Source organism: Filicampus tigris, chromosome 16, assembly GCF_054856515.1.
Source record: "Filicampus tigris isolate MCC_2025a chromosome 16, RoL_Ftig_1.0, whole genome shotgun sequence".
Classification (NCBI taxonomy): domain Eukaryota; kingdom Metazoa; phylum Chordata; class Actinopteri; order Syngnathiformes; family Syngnathidae; genus Filicampus; species Filicampus tigris.
Window position 1 is genome coordinate 8,346,526 of NC_141232.1, and position 19,876 is coordinate 8,366,401.

A 19,876-nucleotide genomic window follows, 5' to 3' on the forward strand; every position below is an offset into this window, starting at 1 on the left:
AATACAGCAAAAAAATGATTCACCAGGAGAAAGACTGAATTACAAAACCTTCCGTGACAGCTCAGCTCCCTCAGTTTCCATGAGGTTGTGGTCCACACAGCCGCTAAGCCACATAGCCGCCCCACCTTAAGCCTGGGAAGCTCCCGAGGAAATCGGGGCTGCGCGATCCGGTAGCTGATTGAAAGGAACGAGACGTTGTCTGCTATGGTAACCCGTCACTTCCTGCTCGGACGCCGCAGCCTGACTCGACTCGACGTGGCTCTCAGAAATTGGGAATCTTAAAATGATTAATATGTTTACTTAAGCTGATTGATTCTTTGATTGATCGAGTCGGAGGGCAATTACGCTAGTCCAAAGATCCAAAGTGTGTAAACAAGCCATTAGTCATGAGCCTTTCCTTCCTTGTGAAGGTCCAGTAGAAATCCCGGTGTGACTCGCTCGCTTTGTGGCCCTTACTTTCCCACTTGTGTTCCCGTTGGTCCACGAGTCGAATCCAGGTGACCTCTGTAATGGGCCGAGGGCAGGCTTGACAGACTCGACCGCCGGCTCTTCATCACAGCAGAGAAAATGACGAGGAAGGAAGCGACAAGATGGAGGGACTTGATTGCTTGCACATGTTTGAGCTGTTGCCCGCTACTGGTGCAAGTAATCCCATTTAAGATCACCAAAACACACAAGAAACACGAAAGGATGGTCATACACAGTAGTTCTTAAAATCAATTGACGTCTGTCGACAGATCAATAGATCTTGCTCTGACAACATGGCAGAATATTCAAACGAAATCATTTGAAAGGCGACACAGGGCTTAAAGTTCCTGGAGAGCTATAATAAATGTTTTCTAAATTTGGCGCATCACAGGGGTTGTTAAGAGTGTTGTTAACATTGCCAAATTCGGATGATTAAAAACATTGCCAAATTCAGCCACCTTCAAAATTTGTGAAAAATCTGTGCTAAAACCACGCAGCCTTCAACTGACAATCAAAAACCACAACGATGACCTGAAAATGGATGCTACTTTGTTGTTTATCTTTCTTTAGCCTGCATATCCATATTGTAGTTATCGTTTTCCTTGGAGGGTCGTTAAGAAGACTCTGAAACTACATCAATGTTTAATCATCTCCTCATATTATTAGATACAACAAATTGATGGATAACTAGTTTTGAAATCATCAAGTCAAAAAGCGTTCTGACAATGACGTCATCGACTATAATGATTATTACTCACTGCTCGAGTGTCGAATAAAGGTATTTTGCAGAACAGGGCATTTTACTAAAAATTCTCGGTCCGTTTATCGTCTACCGTCTATCCGGCCGGAAAAAATAGTAATCGCCTATAGGCCGGTCTGCTTATGATTTTAAACGGGCTTCTGTTAGCGTTTCCGACTACCAACTTGGACAAACTTCCACTCACGCAACCAACCCCGCTTTTCTTTTCTTGGGTTCAAGGATTTCTTACAGGGCAGAATCCCCCGAATTATGTCTATATTCCATGATATTGTATAAAAATGCTGACATGTTGAAACGTTGAAATGTTTATTTTCATGTAAACCTTGCTGGCAAACACCTAAACTGGACAGGCGTTCTTATTCTTCACATCTGCTTTTGACAGTCTGACAGCTGGAAGGTCTTTGAACGTATCTTCCCTGATCAACTTTTACACAGGAGACCCTGCATCTCAAGATGCTCCATGGACACACCTGCTCTCGCAGCGGGAAGCCACCCAAACATGTTGAACACTCCACATCACTTTCACACACGCTGGGGTAGGGGTTTCCAGGTCAAAAAGTCACTGAGGTCTTTAAAATCAATGTTGCATGTCATTCCCAGATGAACCTCATTCTTAATCCCAGTCTTCCGTTTTTCCTTTTGATTCCAACAAGTCATGGCGTTTAACACCCAGCCAGAATATCCAACAAGCTAGCACTGAAGCTTCAATGTCAACGGAGGCTTTCCATCATTACTGTTATTATTATATCGAAAGATAGGGTTACAGATGGTACCTGAAGGCAATGTCGAAAATGCTCACATGATGGACAGATGGAAAATGTAGCCTACAACAATTTGAAACAATTGTTGGAAAGAAAGCAATGATTTCCACCTGTGCCCGACATAGCTAGCTACTGCACTGTAGCTAGCTAGCTACAAAGATAGATCACTTCGCTTCCCTAAGGCAAAATCTTAATTTGCCAACTATTGCACTTTTATAACGCCGTTAATGTGTGTCTGTGTTGTGTGCGCGTGTTTGTGTCATCTCATCTCGGCCGCTGCGCGGTCCAGCTTAATGGGATGCGTGCCAAGGGTAACCGCGTCGCAGTTATGCGATTGGGATCGATATCGGCTGCCCGTGGTGCGGCCCTCTTCTTTGCCGTTTTCACAACCTCATCATCATCATGCACTCCGTGTGTGCGCGAAAGAAAGTGTGTGTGTTTGTGTTAATGTGTGAATGGTGGGAGGTTGATAGCAGCCATTGAAAGAGACACCTGCCTCTCAGCCACCGTACACACTTTATAGAAACGAAGCATCCAGTTCTGTCTTCCATCATTTCTGGAGTGTTTATTGAAGCCCCCCAAAAATGCCCTTATGTCCTTCTTGGCACTTTTTCAAGAACCAGAACCTGTTCCGTGCGCAATTACAAGCCAGGCAACAGAGGTTGAGCCCTTGTAGGTCAGTCTAGATAACCTCATTATATGTTCCCACCTATATATCACACAAGGGTGTCTATTTAAAGGTAATGTCGCCCCGGAGGGTCGCAGCATATGGCCCGTGTGTTTCTGTTACACCATCAAAGTAGAAGCGTCATCAGCTGGGAGGCGTCAGAACCGCCGGGTAGGGTCAACGGCCAGGAGGGTGTCCGACTTCAAGGCCTGGCGCAGGGGAGGTTTCAGGGGGCTATTGTTGTGACTCAAAGACCAACACCGCCTTTGAAGAGGGCGGGTTCTCGAATCGGACCTACGCCTGAACCTCGCCCTCCATATCCCCCGTATCTCACATATGGACACCTCGGGAAAAAAGCACCCCTGGGAAGTGCTGGTAACCCAATAGCGTATAGCAGCCTGTGCACCCCCCCCCCCCCCTCGATGGAGGATGGAGGCTTCCCATTGGTGTGAACAGGAAGCTACCATGAACCCACCGGGGGAGGGTGCGCTTGGAGGGAAGGATGGGTTTTTCTCTTAGTGGGGTGGCGATACGATTAGTGTCTTGGAAAACAGACACATTTGCAGCAGTGGGACCTCATTTGTCTTCTTAAAAATTGATGTCACACTCTTGCATGTTTTTTTTTTTTGCTTTATGGCTACCGATCGATACTTTTAAGAGGGTGACTCATATGGTCTGCTATCTTTTGCCACAATTTATTTGTTAGCTTTTAGTACCACACACATGCACGCACACAAACGGTGGTTTAAAGCTTTACTATAATTTGTAGTAAAGATAATGTTATGCCTATGGAGCTACTTTGCTTGTTTTGAGTGCATCTGCGTGCACCTTCGAGCACGTGCGTGTGCACTCTTGCACAAATGCCATCAAACCGAGCCAAGAGACAGCCCTGCTGGCTGCCATAATTAAAAAAGCTTTTAAACCAAGGAGGGGGTAAGCCACCAAAAAGGGAAGCTAGAAGGGAGGTGAGACGGGTGAGCTTTGATGGCGGGACGGCCGGCCCAAAAAAAAAAAAAAAATGTAATAAATGTAATGTATTCTTACTCGTCCCCCAGCACATTATTCTTATGCTCACCGCACACTTGTATTATTGTCACATCACAATCTGATGGATGCTTATTATTGTAACCTCAAAGCTGTCAAGGTCGTACAATTAGGAAATGAGAAGTTCCACTGTACTAGAATTGTACTAAAATTGAGCACATACACATAAATGTACAACCTAGCGACGTTTACATTGGGCCCTTTTAAATCAGAAACAGGCATTCATAAATCTTTGCTAGTTTGGACGTCTTTTTTTTTTTTTTTTTTTTTGATTTTTTTTTTTAGTTTTTCCATCATCCACAACGCAAACATAAAGTATCAGGTGTCTCGGTGTTGTGCTTTATCGTCAGTTCCCATAACAAACAGCCAAAGGGTGGAGGGTGCGTTTAGCTTGTGGGAAATGGATGTGGCGCAAGTGTTTCAAGCTGTGCGCTAATCCTATAAGAGATGTCACCCGGGGGTCCTCGTTTGCATGATGTAACATATTCATGTCATTATAATACAATGCCAGCGTTTGCTCCTTGGGTATAATGCGCCTTAATGCAAAGCCCACCAAACCAGAATGGAAACAATTACGTGTCGTTAACGGGTCCTCCCATGATAGCGCTGTAATCCAAGCGCGCTGGTGTGCATAAATATTGCGAAGAGCCACGGGACAAATGAAGATGCTTCTAAATCAGTTTTGTCTTTAGTTGGTGAATGCAGGAGAATGTTTCACTTCAGTGACCACATGTATTCTTTCGCTAAGAGCACTTTTCGGGTATGAGAAAAAAAAAAAACACTGGCTGGGATTTTAATATCATTTCATTACCTGAGTTGGGGGAAGCACGGTGATCTTGTAGTTAGCGTGTCTGCCTTACAGTTCTCAAGTTCTGGATTTGAAACTCAGTTCCGGCTTTCCTTTGTGGAATTTGAGTGTTCTCTCCATGCTTCTTTGGGATTTTCTTCAGGTTATTCGGCTTCCGCTCTGTTCCAAAAAAACATTAAAAAAAATGAATGTTTGTGATAACAAGTTGGAAAGCAGAAGACTTTGCTGACTGCATTCAAGTATTTTCTCACAATTTCTCCCATTCCCTGCAAGAGATAACCTAAAAAGATATTAAAGGCCATTCACACATCGAAGTCATACTTCATCCCTAACTGTTTTTTGGGGGGGATAACCAAAATATGGTCAACCTGTGCTATACACAAGGTCAAATTTAAGTCACGTGCCCCTTGCTGTGGGTGCTGTGTTTCATGCAAACCATGTGTTTGTGTGGTGTAAGTGTATCTCAGCATGTAGGCGTGTGGAATCATGTCACGGTAAACCTCCAGATCCGCGGTAATCATTAGCAGGGTGTTAAAACACCGGGGGGGGCAGGCTGTGAAAACATTTGCAAAACACTTTTCATTTCCTCTGCCTTCAATCGCGGCAGCATTACAAAACACACACAACTGCACACACGGCTAGAAATGACTACTTCAAAACAAAATGGCTGACTTACCATTAAAATTCGGGCAGGGGTCCTTGAGACTTTTTTGTGGGTCCTGTCATGCTAAAAACGTCTATTCAATTTCATTTGGTTTGGGGAAACTGGTGAGGGGGCGTAGCTTTTTCAAGTTCTCAAGGGGGTGCTATAGAGGAATTCACCCAAAAAGACCACTTCTAACAAAAATTTCCAACTCGCTGATTTATTTCTGCCATGAGTCCTTGAGACTTTATGTGTCCCGATACGATAGCCCCGTCCACCCAATTTTGTATCGATTGGTGAAGCTGGTGTTAGGAGCTAATTTATCAAACTTTCAGGGGACACTACTGAGGGACTTTACCCAAAATGGTCACGTCAAAACAAAATGACCGACTTCTGGTCTCTTTTCAGGCATGGGTCCTTGAGACTTTTTGTGTGTCCTGTTTCAATGGATATGTCCACCCAGTTTTGTGGTAATGGGTGTAATTTGTGTCGAGGGCTCACTTATTCCAACTTTTGAGGGAATTCAACCATTTGGTCACTTCAAACAGAAATAGTTGGCTTACTGTTCAATTTCTGTCAGGCATCCTTTAGACTTTTTCATGCGTTGTTACGATGTTCACCCAATTTTGTGTCGATCGGTGACTGGCTCATTTGATCTATCCAGGGGGCACTACTGAGGGAATCAATCTATAAGTAGCCACATTCTTGTTTGCGTTCAGGCATGGGTCCCTTGGACCTTAGGGTTATGTTCACAACCTCGAAAATACATACCTGTACATTTTCACCATGGGGACACACACATGTAAAGTTTGGTGAGTTTTGGGGTATGGTGAACCTCCCAAAAGTTAATTTAAAAAAAATGTTTCCATGAGAGTTTTATTTCACTGCTGAAACTGTTTATGCTAGGTGCTACTGTTTTGGTTGGCAACACAATGTAAATTCAATTTCTTTAGGCCGTTAAATGATTCTCATACTGTAATTAAGTTCAGATAAGCATTGACTTGAACTTTTGATACCACAGTTATGTTGTGCGATGTTGGAGTGGCCCTTTGATTTTTCTTTTTTTTTTTGCGTCGGCTCATTAGATTTCAATTGAAGCTAGCTGTGCTGTTCCAGTCTATGTAGAAAAGTGGACAGCCTCAATGAGGAATGGCTGAGTCCCAAAATGTGTGGAGGGGTTTGGGGGGAGTCTCCAGTGTGGGGCAGTTTGGATGTTCAGTCCTGGTGTTCAGGAAGTGAGCAGTCAGGACCTGAGCAATGCCTCGATTTGGGTTACATGGGAGCTATTTATTTGACGTGTGCCTCTGCGGAAACCCAATAGCACTCCGGTGTGTGTATTCACCCTGCGGGGGGCGCTGATGAGAGCATCCAAAAAATAAATAAATAAGAGCACAGAAGCAGACTAAAAAATGAGACAAATGGCATTTTTCAAAGTGGTAACTTTTCACGATTTTTCTGTGGACATTAAGGCACTGCTGAGGACGTGTCCTATTTGTGATTTTGGTGTGTTATTGATAACACGGACCCTGGTCTTAATCCTGACAAATGAGGCAATGAGCAAAACACGTTCGTACTTTCGGATTGTAGAAACATTGTCAAGTGAGTGAATTGCATTGCATCGGTCCGAAACATTTTTTTGGTGAGTCGCTGATATCAAAGACCGTCTTGTCTTCTGTCCAAAAATCAGTAGCATATCTGGTTAATATTTGGTCACAATTAAGTGAATTTATTCAGGTAAGAAAGACTGCAGGAAACTCCTGAAAAAAAAAAAAAAATTACAAAGCAAGGTGGCTGAGTACCTTTGTCACAGCGTAAGCTCTTGATTGATTTTCATATTAATTGATCTCCTGAAAATAACTGATTCAAGCCAAAACGTCAGACTTCCTGCCCACCTTTTCGTGTATGACCTCTTCAGAATATTTTGCTGGTCTTGTCTTAACTCGGTCTGGCTTTGGGGGCTTAATTTTTAAAATGTTTTATGTCCATCACTTGGATTGCAATCAAAGATGTTTTCATGTTCCAGGCGGCGCGATCGAGACACACAATCTTCATTACAACTGGAAGCTGAGCATCGTCATCATCATCATTACATGTAATGGTGCAAATGAAGCAGGAAGTTTGAAGGTGAGCAGGTCTCATGTCGCTTATTGTGGTTTATTTTCACACCCATTTACAACGACTGCACTTTCACTTGCCTGTTTGCTTTCCCATCACTCGGCCTAAGTGGCCTTGACTCCATCACGAGGGGCTTCTTTTTCAAGGGGGGGGGGGGGGGGCCGAGCCCGGGTGGCCCCCAGACGAGCTTGAAGTCGAGAGGTTTGTTTATGAAAGCAACCAGCCCGCCGACGGCCTGCAGGAGCCGCAATTTGTCCCGCTAATGCCACTAATTCATCGCCTGGAGATTGTCGTCGTCACCGTGACGCCTCCCAGGCTCCCGACTTCGCGTTTGATTTAATAAGCCGACCCGAGTCCTGATTGTGGCGTTCACGCACAAATGCAAAGAAATAGAGCGGAAATTGAACAAATAATGCATTTTATTCAGTTTCAGCTTCATTTTATAAAGTAGGCTTTTTCCATCAAGACGTTTGATTTCCTTGTTTACCCTGAGCAGGCTGACACCCAAAACAAAACAAAACAAACCCCCCCCCAAAAAAAAGTAAATTTTCTGTAATCTTGATCATTATCATCTGCTTTTGCACTCAAAACATCTGCTGTTGTTTAGGTGGTAACTGCTAGGGTTAGCATAGTGGAAGCCATTGTTCAATCTCCCACACGCAACTAACTTCCAAGACCCCATAAGATGTTCCTTACACACTAATGGTGTGCAGCTCTCCAATAAAAGACATTTCGATCCCTATCTCAATACATGAGGAGTGAAATGATTCAAGGACGGTTTGATTCGAACGATTCGATGGGATAATGGTTCGATTCAATATGGTGCGGCTCAGTTCGAGAGGATATGATGCGGTGAGTTTCTTGTCATTTAACATACATACGAATGAACTTGTCAGTACCGTAAATGTGGCATTTCCTTCAAAGATATGTCTCGATTTCAGACGATTTCAGAAGACGATTTCATATGTATACGATATGCAAGAAGGTCTTCGACCGGCCAAAATCAACCACTGGACCTTAACTCAATAGAGCATGCACTTCACCTCCTGATGAGCAGACTGAAGGGAAACTGCCAGAAACAAAGAAGAATTGAAAGAGGCTGCAGTCAAGGCAGGGAATACTATGAAATAAAAGCTGGACTTCTGAAATATTCCTCTTTTGATCTGAAACCCAAATGTCTTCAGTAGCAGAAACAAAGAAAGTGTCGTTCCAATATTTTGCAAAGGGACTGTATCTCGATATAACTTAAAGTGGAACAATTCGATTCAGTTCGATGCACTCGTATCTTTTAAATCAAATCCGATTTTCCGATTCAAATCGTTTTTTGTCACACTCCCACAACACACCCAAAAGAAAGTCCAAATAAATCACATCAATTCTCCTAAGAGCAAAACATCAAGAGTGACGCATTGCAAAAAGCAACCGACTGATACATATAGCATCAAAGACCCCACGACATGTTCTCGCTCGTGTGTTTGCATAGTGGAACAAGAGTCACTGAGTGATGTAAGGACCCCCAAAGACGTGTTCACTTTGCCCAGCTGTCTCCACTCTCCTCGCTCTGTTCACAGCATTCAGCAAGCATTCAGACTTTTTTCTTCCGCTCGCGCCACGATTTCCATGCCTGCCCTTTGTTTACTCTTGGATTTGTTGATTGGACGCTCGGATTACGCGGCGAGTCGTCGCTTCCGAGACGAGGGTACAGTGTACTTCTCCACAACAGGCGGGATTAGCTCTGTAAACGCCGACCTGGCATAGAAAAAAATAACGCTTTTCAATACACAAGCCGTTGTATGGATGGTTTTTTTTTAGCATTGATTTCATTTGCTAGCTCAAATGTGAGAAATAAGCACTGTGTGTTTTTTTTTCCATTTTGCCACAAGCAGGAATCTGGCAGATGAAGTATTCTTTAAAAAAGTGTCTTGAAGTTGTTTATTGCCACTCCCAGTTTAAGTTTACTTTCAAACTAAACAAAGAGAATTATGCGTTGTGTAATCCCCCCTAAAAAAAAAGCTTTGCTTTCGATAAGTCTGGCTAAATAACGATGCAAAGTGCCATAAACGGGCTGATAAATACCATAGGTTTTATAACCCTTTAAGTGATGAATATAAATCTCAGAAATTGAGGACGGACACATGCAGTCAATTAATATAACAACACTCAGAGGAATATATCCTTTATCCCCTGAACAACAACTATTATTACTGCGGCTTGCTGAGGAATTTTGACCGACTCATGTATACTTTTCTTGGTGGCCAAGGCGCGAACACCAGAAGGAGCAGTACAATATCCACTGAATTGAAGCAAATTTTGGAGAAAAATATACTGTAAAGTCGCAAAAAAAAAAAATTAAAAAAACACAGCATTTTGAAGAAGAAAAACTTTCTTTCAGAGAACAACCACTCGGGAATTGGTTATTCTCTGTCCGACAATCAACACAATCAATTCTGTCTAGCTCCACCCCTTCAGGTAACCCACCACTGCCTTTGGTATCAACAGGGAGGGGCCAAAAGAATTACAAAGAAGAAATCAGTTATGATTGTACAGTTTACAACTTTTAAAGATAAAACCCGCAGAAAATGACAAACCTTTCACTGACGATGGCTTGTCACTTGTTCAGCGTCACCATGTAAACTTTTCAATGAAACAGTGCAACCTGTAAAGTCCTCGAAGGTCCGTTGAAGGGAGTTTTTATGGTGCCTTTACAAATTTGCATGTCGAAAATGTTAAATATGGCCAAACTAACTGCTTCCTTACAATGCAGTTCAGCATCTTCTTTCTTCAAGCAGTTCCTGCCTCCTGGCCAACAAAGACGCAGCTGGCCCTTAGCAGCAGATGTTCTCATTGGTTATCAGAAAGCCTCTTAATGGAACAGTCTTCTTAATCAAGTGAGTGCCCTGCTGCGTGATGCGTCAAATAATTTGATTCAGCTCTATTAAAAAAAAAAAAAAAAAAGGGCTCCCAAAATGACACGCCGCTACTTTGAACTGTCTCAAGGTTTGTGTATGACTCAGTCAACATTTGAGGCCTGTTTCTTGGTATTTTAGACGCTTTTATACATTTTGTAAACCCGCCGCATATGTTGACATGAGGTGTCAAGTTGCTATGTTCCGTCATAGAGATGAACCTCATGTGGCCTTTCTCATTTTGTTTGCGTTGGGGGGGGGCACGTTTGAGAGATTTTATGTGCACCACAACTTACACGTCAAACAGTTGCAGATACGATTGTGTTTTGGATATACAGTGGGTTTTTATGATAGTATTATTTTGGGGGGAAATTCAGCCCATCAAACCACTTTTACTCAGCAAGGTGAAATTTGGTAAGCATGTCTATAATGAGTAGACCCACAAAAAAAAGTCTCAAGAATACATGCCAAAAAAGACAAAAGAAGTCCGCTCATTTTTTTTCCCAGTTTCACTGAAGAACATAAAATCTGATAGGCTCGTCGATGATGAGTGGACCCACAAAAAAAAAAAAGTCTCAAGAAGCGATGGCGATTTTAGTTTGAAGAGTTTTTAGACTTAAGAGCGAGGTGGCTAAAGCCTGGTTCACACGACAATATTTTAATATTTTCGGCCAACTTCCAAACTTTGCGAGACGCCACACGTGATGAGAAAAAAACCAAACAAAACACCGGTATAATAGTTTTGAAAGGTACCGTGTGTGGTGAGTAGCCACACAGCAAGGCTTATACCAAATTTGCCTTGGGAATTTTCTCCAATTGTTACAAAATTTGAACCACATCCAGTATAGGAGACGGAAGGGAATTGATGATGGTCTCACCCCAAAGAGATTCATATGCACTCCTGGCAGAGTCCATCTTCTTTGTCATCTTCCTTCATCCGTCTCCACTGCCTCATGCACACTGGACAAGAGCGCTTTTATTCTTTTATTTTGTCCGAGTGATGACTCATCCCTTTGTGCTGCGATGACGGCATGGTGGTTGTGGTTCTGTTGGGACCATGACGGGATGACCATCGGGTCAGTTCCGGACAACTTTTGTAATTCTTGGTCAAGACGCAACATGAGAAATTGCTCCCGATGATTACCGTAATTTGTCTGACGCATACAAGCCCACCCTCGACTCCATCCCAAAAAAAAAAAAAAAAAAAAAATGTTCCCATGAAATTAACCGAAGTGCCGTGTTTTTAGTCGCCATGGTGACTTCCTTAGACGAACAAGAAAAGAATGTGATGAGGAGGCTCCCTTTGTTGACGTTAGCAATCACGACGTCGCACTTGCAATTTGCCTTTGTTTGAACTTTCACCCTTTCGCCTTCTCTCACAACAAAACGCTATCCTTTCTGCGCTTTCTTGACCCTCGCCTCAACCCCCCCGTCACTTGCAGGTTGTCTTTGCTCTCAGAACGCTGTGTGAAAGTCGATGTAGAAGTGTGATAAAGCACACGTGTACCTCATTAAAAGCACCATCTCAAGGTAATCAGTGTACTGCTAATCAGGCAGTAAACAAAATCATGTACAAGCCATAAACATTAAAAACTCGCCGACGGTGGCTGAGCCGGTCCCTGGTTCAACACCCCACTTTTCAGCTGTCAATCGTACCGCCGCATCTGGCCGGCATCTCTGCGGTCTGCGACCGCAAAGCTCGGGCTCGTTTTTGACGAGTATTTTAACTAGCACAATAACATTCACGCTAAGCCCTCACCGCCATCTTTCCCTCCTGCTTCTTGAACCCAGCGTGCATCCCGGGGGGGGGGGGGAGGGGAGGGGGGGGTGCTGTCTAAGAAACAATGTATTTCACTGCAAACACAATGAGAAATTCACGTTAAACAAAAGACGCATGTGAGTAGATCAAAGTCAAATCAATTCATAAATCTCCTCTCAGACCAAAAAAGAAGTTTTATGACTATCATCTGTTGAACAAACCTGAGAAATACATCAAACAAATCCTGTCATGAAGTGGTATATCAATCAAAATCAAGAATTTTGTTACTTTGATATAATGTCGGACTACGTTGCCCCAAAAAGTTTGAACACTGGCGACAAGGAACATATAGGGCTACTGATTGCACATTTGATATCATATTTCTCATCCAGCTTGTGTCGGGCGGTGTTTAAATCACTAAGGTTCTTGCTGTGACACAGAATATAATCTTTACAAACGGGTTGATTGATGGTCATACATGACAACAATCACAGAGAAAGTGCGAACAATATCAGACACAATTATGCATACGTATCCCGCTGACTTTAATCGTATCTATCTTAGACATATACCTAAAAATCCATTGCATTCTTGCTTTTTTAAGGAGAATAGGATATGGAATTGTTTGATCGTCAAGAGAGAGTGTGATTCAGAAGCAACAGCCTTCTTGATTTGGTCCTTTGAAGAAAGGCTGACCATTGTGACTGCTGGACAATGCATTGTGCAGTACATCCCGATGTAATCGTGGGACAAAAGTGTGTCCGCCATCTTGGGTTGGATGTACAACAATCCTCTGCATATTTGCTATTTACAAATTCATGTATCTGCATTTTTTTCCCCCTTGTGGAACCTATCCTCACCGAGGGCATTTTTTTAGTAGCTCTTTCTGTTACACCTTTAGATGGCAAAAGACGGAACCAAAGAACTGGTTAATAGTGAATTAGCAATTGGTGTCAAGGAAGTATTACTGAATCTCAATTGAGAGACATAACATCTTTGTTTTGGAAGGCAATAATCCTCGTTGAATTAGACCCAGCAACAACTATGTACTTCCTATATTTGCTACTTTAGCTATCGGCAATCAAGTGTGAGATCTCATTAACAAACTAATAGTGTTTTTTTGTTGACATCTACCCAGTTGACCTCTTACAGCAGCTATCCAGGACAATACTGTGTTGGATATCATTCAGAACGAATAAGAATCCTGCCTGGAATATCACTAAACCCCTCAAAGTTGGACAAAAGATAAACTTCTTTAACCTCTGCCCGCGTGGGCGCTCTCGGTGAAGAAAAAGAATAAGAGGGCGCGACTCGCGCAGCCCCCGGCGGGCCGACTGCGGTTGCAGATTTGCGCCGCGAGCTTGTTAAATAGCTCTTTTTTTGGGACGTTGGTGCCTGACCTCCTCCACGCCCCGCAATTACCCCGGACTGCTTCTCCCTCGTTAAGACTCCTGCGGTGGAGCTCGTAAACAGCTGCAGCGCCCACTTAACACCGCACCTACATGGCCGTGAGCCGCCTCGCCATTTACGCCCGCGTCACGGCACCTAATGTCATTTTACACCTTCAGAGCCTCGCAATCAGTCAAACTGGAGATGATGGATGCAGTGCGGCAGCGTGGGTCGCTAGTGCCCGGGGCGAGGCGCCCACGCCACAACACAAGCCACAAAAAGTAGTCAACGTGACACATTGTTACTCACGACTAACCCGGCAAAGCTTCTAGAAAGCAATTGTCGCGTTTTTGTCTCATTAGAGCAGGGATGTTCAACTCATTTTTCATCGCAGGCCACATCATAGTTTTGATTTTCCTTGGGGGACTGTGAAGCCATATTAGGGTATGCCTCATTTTGTCACAGAGCAAATTGGTGCATAACTAGCTTGGAAATCAGAAGCCGGTTCAAAAAAAAAAATGTTAGCGCAATCATTTTTCTGGTATTTTAAAAGGCCGATGAGTAGCAAAAAAATGCTTACGATACCTCAATGTCATTAAAAGTGAAGATAATATGCAATTGTGATATTTTAACAAAGTCAACATTGTTGTTCACGACAATGTCAATATGGTTCATTCGTGATGACTTACGCATTCACAGCTTTTGTATAACAAACCAGCATTACTTTTTGTACCTCAAGAGCCACCATAACTTCCCTTTTTTCTGTCCAAAGTAAAGTTGTCGAAATGATACATTGTTATTCACAACCTAATGTCACTGTGAAAGGCTTATTCACGATGACTCATGCACAAAGTTTTATTTTAGATGACTCACGGCAATTAGAATGCAAACACCACTTTATTTTTGTCTCTTTATTGCCACTATGCCTTCCCTTATGTGCGACCATGCGGAAGAAAAAAAGAAGATAGTCGAGAGAAACAATACGTCAGGTTGACGACCATCGCAATGAAACGCTCATATTCAAAACAACTCACTTGTAAGCTTTTAGAATACAAACGCCGTGTTTTTTGGGGTTTTTTTTGTCCCGATAGGACCACCATAAATCCCCCCGAGTCCGGCCATGCTGGATTCTTCATAGTTCTCAAACAACTTCTTTATTAAAGTTCAGAAAAAGCTGCTTTTGGAGGGGCCTACCACGACAGTGGAAGAAGTGAGGTTCCACACCAGTCATTTCAGGACACTGATTGACTGAACCGCAAAAAGGCCAAAGCAGACGACGTCAATAAAGAGCCGATGAGCACAATCGATACGGCGTTTTAGTCGTAACGCACCATTTAACAAAACCTTGTTAAAGCTGATTGCGAGTATTTTACTGCCTGATGGAAGGACAACTCATTTAGGATCACAATATTGGGTCTTGTGCAGAGTTCATGGCTATGGGCTGCTCCGGGGTTGACCCTCCCCCCCAACTGTCGACTTCTCACTCCGTGATGGATGAGGTGTGTCTGAGCGGTCGCAGCTCCCGAATTGCTCCCAATGCGACTTGGGTAGTCGGATCCACGTTATTAACTCAGTCAGCATGCGAGTGTGTATACCGCTAAATTTAATTTTGAAACTGAATCCGCCATGGATCCGGGGTGTACTTTTGCAAACCGACGTGCAACCGTGTAAAATCCTGCATTGTTGATGCAGTCCAAAATCCAGCAGAGGTGGCCTTTAGCCGCGACAATTACTTTCAACAGAAGAGCACGGGAGAACACTGTGAATAGTGTGAAATTACACCCGGTTTGTTATGGTCTGTGTTTTGAGTTTGGTTTTCGACTGTACTTTGAATGCTTTTCCTTGTGTTCCTTTGTCTGTCTCTCGTTAAGTTATTGAGTCCACCTGTGCTTGTCATCCCGGTCCCTTGTGCTAGCCAACCAGCTTCCTCCTACCCTCTGTGTCTTGTCCAGGTGTTCCTCGTTGTATCGTCAACTTGTCTGTATTTTCTTTCAGTCCTTGTTGGTTCGTTTTGGTTTGTCTTGTCAAAGTCCATTCCAGTCCTAGCCATAGTTTCGTTCTAGTCCTAGTCCTAGTGTTTGTTTGGTTTGTTTTTGGTCCTTGTTGGGTTTTTTTTGGACTTCAACATTTTTGTTGGTTTGGTATTATCCCAGCACCTTGTTTGCCTTTTGTTTTAAATTAAATACTTTACATTGCATACCATTTTTGCCTCCTGCGTTTGGGTTCTCCTCCTGAGACACTTCTGATCCTATTTGCTAGACTGTTGTGCCGCTTCAAGTGATATACTTCACCCATGATTTTGGTCAAATTTTGAATTTATACAAGCTTGAGACGTTCAACTAGACTTTCATCTTTCTTGACCACAGTAATGTCTGTTTTTAGCGAGCAAAAATCCCCAAGACGCGTTGTTTTATCTTGGTAACGATATAGATGTCAACAAGCTTTGTAAGGGTTAACATTAAGAAGTGATTTAATGGACGGTGTCATGCTATCGCTAACCCACTCAAAAAGCCATTCCCAGGACACTACTGCGAGAACAGAGACGATTGTTGCGGGGATTTTTTTTCTTTTTCTGGGGGAAACACGATCCCGCTGCTTTGGAATGGCGGACTTGGCTTTGCCCTATGCCTCCCCCGTGATCTCCCTTTTGTGCTCGCCGCTTGACATGTGTTCTGTAGCGCTCGCTTTCGGATCTTTATCGCTTCCATGTGGTCCGTGGAAGCCTCCGCCATGCGCTATATACATGGAGGGATTGATACTGAAAGAATCAGCCTGCTTCAATTCCCCCGTGTGGCCTTGGCCAATCCCATGGGCAGGTTTTTCCAAAATTTTTCCGACCGGGAATACCTCAGGGAAGTGAAGCAGACACACGAGCACCTTGGAAGCCTTTACGCATCCTGACATCCAGAGAATTCTCTCAAGTCATTTTGTATCGGGAAAGTCAAGTCAAATCACTTATTAATGCAGTATCTGGTCTTAAGAGAAAGACCAATAAGGTCAGATATTTGTATCATTGACTTGACTGTTGTTGACTTTTTTTTGTCAAGTCATAGGTCATCAAAACAATGACTCGGGTCCAAGTCGCAATGACTCAAGTCCCCACCTCTGCCAAGATCCATCATGTTGCTCCTCCACATTGAGAACCCACTTTTGACCTCTCTTCCATGATTATTGGAAGCATCAGGGATTGGATTGGTGGGAGGAGGTCATTTCCGGGATTGGTTGTTGATTTACAGTGAGGAAGTGATGGACTTTAAAAAAATAAGAGGAGGGGTTGGGTTTATCCGCCTTTGCACTTGCTCTTTGTTCCCATTCCAGGTCGTGTGATTTATGTGGCGGCTGATCCGACTCAATTGCAATCTGGGAAAGACGTTTTTAACGTCATAGATTGCTGTCAAGGTGGAAGAAGGGGTCTAACTCAGGGTCCGACATGGTTCGGCGCTGGTCGGGCATAAAGGGGGTGGATGACGGAGGAGGGCTTGGTTTATTTTTACGGAGCGTGGCTGCAAGGACAGGTGCTGCTTCACAGCTGCCGACGGAAAATAAACGCGCTTCGCCCAACGCTCCATCACAGGCGGCAATGCCGTCCAGCACAATTAAATGGACTGGCCACTCTAAACAAAGAGCCTGATGAAAGCTAACAAGCTGACCTAAGGAAATTGATTGCTTGTTAATGAAACTATAGATTGCTTTGCCTTCGTTCCCCCATAAAAAACAAAAACAAAAAACCTCAAGTCGACTTGAATGACACGGCTGCCTTTGATTTTTTTTCCCATTTTCTTGGGTTATATCACTTAAATGCAAACTTCACACACGCGTCTTCCCAAACAACATAAATACACACGTGACAAACCAACCACTTTAAATCTAAACTACAGCATAAGCATGGTCCAATTAAATATCGGAAAAATCTCACAGCACATCACCAAACAAAAATGTCAAAAAGTATAAAATGAGGTAGGGGACTGGAGTCACGTGACTTGATTAATGTCAGACTCGAATCATCAGTTTTAGGACATGCTACTTGCTTGGCTATAACATCTGAAAGCTTCGACTTGATTTTGACTTGGTATTCATGAGACGTGACTTGTGGTTCTCGGGTCAAATTAGGCCCAATTTTTAATACGCGTGCACCCCGCTTCAGCTAACAAACACCTGATGTTCAAATTAACCACATTTTGAAACGCCCCCAACCAAGGACTACCTCAGTTTCTTGAAGGCCGATTTAAAAACATTGCCTGATCCTCCTGCAGCTTTTTCTAAAGCTGAATTGACACAAGTGACAATCAATCATATTGGATTTATGGGAAGACAATATGAGACGGTTGAACATTTCCAATTTTAAAAGCACAACCTAATGGTTCAGAATATTCCTTTAGAGAAAACCACACCTTGGCTGACTTTGTTTGGAAGGGTGAAATTGGGCTCAGAAATGACCTGATTATCAGTGCGTGTGAACCCCACTTAAGGAATTAAAATGATCGCCACTAAATTTGAAGCGGGCACGCTAGACAGAAGCATAATGCTAATTGGTCAACATTGCGAGTGTTTATCATTTGGGTATAAGTGGAGCTTGAGGGCAAAGTCGATTTGCCATGAAATTCTTGTGGTGTTAGTACTCTGGGTGGCTTTTAATCAAACGCAGATAGCGTGAAACTGTAACCCCTCATGTGTTTGATAAGAAGAAATACCTTTAAGTGACTAAACTGATGAGTCACTGTTGAAAGAGCCTCCTGACTGTAAAATGATGAGTGTCATTTGATCTTGATCTCTCCTCAACCTTTTAGCACGTCCTTGTTTTCCCTTCGCGGGCCAGACGACGGGCGCTTTGGAGCTTAGAGAAGAACCCCCGTGGGCCTCCGCTCTTGTCATGCAAAATGATGGCCGCCATTAACTCGCAAGTGTATTAATAGCGGCATCATTGCCGCCTTCCTACTAGCGAGAGGTCAGGATGAGAAATCGCTGCGGCCGCCGCACATGCTCAGTCCGACAACACCTGCTCGCTAATGGCGGGTCAGGCCCGGGTCTTGGATGCTACACACAAGCCAACGTCATGTCGTGTTGGGCAAGTTACTTTTAATAGTCAATAAGAATGACATTCAACTTTTCAAAAAACAACCAAACCAAAAATGTGATGATAATGACCAGATTTTTTTTAAAAGCCAAGCCTTCCTGCTCCAGACAGGAAATACTTAAAGCAATTAGAAGAAAAACAAGATACCTGCCAAGAAGGTGGGGCGGGCGGGGGGAAACTAAAATCAAAGTTGGCTTTGTTGGATTAAAAGACAATCAAATCAAGTATGCCAGGGAGGCTCCCTAATGGCCACCTTCCGTTTTTTTTTTTCATATTTGATTAATCCCCCCCACTCTGCCTCTGACTCATCTTCTGCTGGCAGCGGCAGGGGGGCACTCGACGGTGAGTGGTGGCGAGGTGCTCGCGAGTCACGACCCCGAGTCGAGCAAGTCACGACGTGGGACGCCGGCGCAAAACGCACATCACGACCTCGCCTGGAACTTCCTGGATGCTGTCCTCTATGTTTAAAATTAGGGATGCAACAAATAATCGAAAAAAAACGATTCAAGATCGATTCAGCGCGATTAATCAATCCATCAAAAATCGAGTTGATTAAATTCATCTAGAAAATGATGTCTTGAAAGGTTTTTTTCATTCCAGATGCATAGCACATTTTGAATGTGTGGATCAAATTATGCTTTTGCGGCAAACATTGCGTATTGCGTTTGTGGATGGCTGCAGAACAGAATGGTAGCAATTTTTAAAAAATCAAATCGAATCGAAAATTGGGAACTGAAAATCAAATCGGATCGGGGCTTGAGTGAATCGTTGCATCCCTATTTAAAATACATATTGTCCTTTTTTTGGGGCATCTACTGTAGAACGTAGCCAGGGAGTGAAGTAGTTTGCACCTCACAGTACACAGAAACTGGCTTTAAGGGCAGAATCATATTTAAAGAAAAATCAGGAGTTATCACTGGTTCCGTGTGTTTTTGTGAGTTATTAAACTCACCGTTGTGGTTCAAATGTGGTAGCATCCATTCATCCATCCATTTTCTCGACTACTTATCCTGTACAGGGTCAAGGGGAGCTGGAGCTTACCCTAAATGACTTCGGGAAAAAAGTGGACAACACCCTGGATTTATTGCCAGTCAGCCACAGGGCACATCAAGTCAGAGACAACCATTCACTCTCGATAGCAAACCGTCACTGAGAGGGAAGCGAATCCACGCTGCCTGCACCGAAGTCAGGCAAATGTAGCACTGCAGCATCAACGACTCAATGCGGTAGCAATCGGAGAAAATCTCTCACAAGAGCCCGTTTCAGAAGGACCTCTGGAAATAGCCAAAATTAGCCAAAATGGACTTTCTAGGTAGGGCCTCTTAAGACTTTTTTGTGGGTCTTCCCTTGGTAGATTTACCTACCAGAGGTGGGCCGAAATGTGTTTTTACATTTAATTCAGTAACCTTTTGGATATATTGCACTTGAGACTTGTTGTCTTCACAGACTACAAAAATGAACAATAGCAAAACATTTAGAATA

General features: G+C 43.4%; 1 protein-coding gene across 2 annotated transcripts in view; it reads right to left on the minus strand.

The window, feature by feature from the left end:
- Positions 1-19,876, minus strand: part of LOC147134504 (uncharacterized) — a 229,640-nt gene that overhangs the window by 60,056 nt on the left and 149,708 nt on the right. For both annotated transcript variants that reach the window (XM_086054778.1, XM_086054779.1), the window contains exon 7: positions 4,512-4,667. The gene's annotated coding sequence lies outside the window, so the exon portion shown is untranslated. The remainder of the gene's footprint in view (positions 1-4,511; positions 4,668-19,876) is intronic.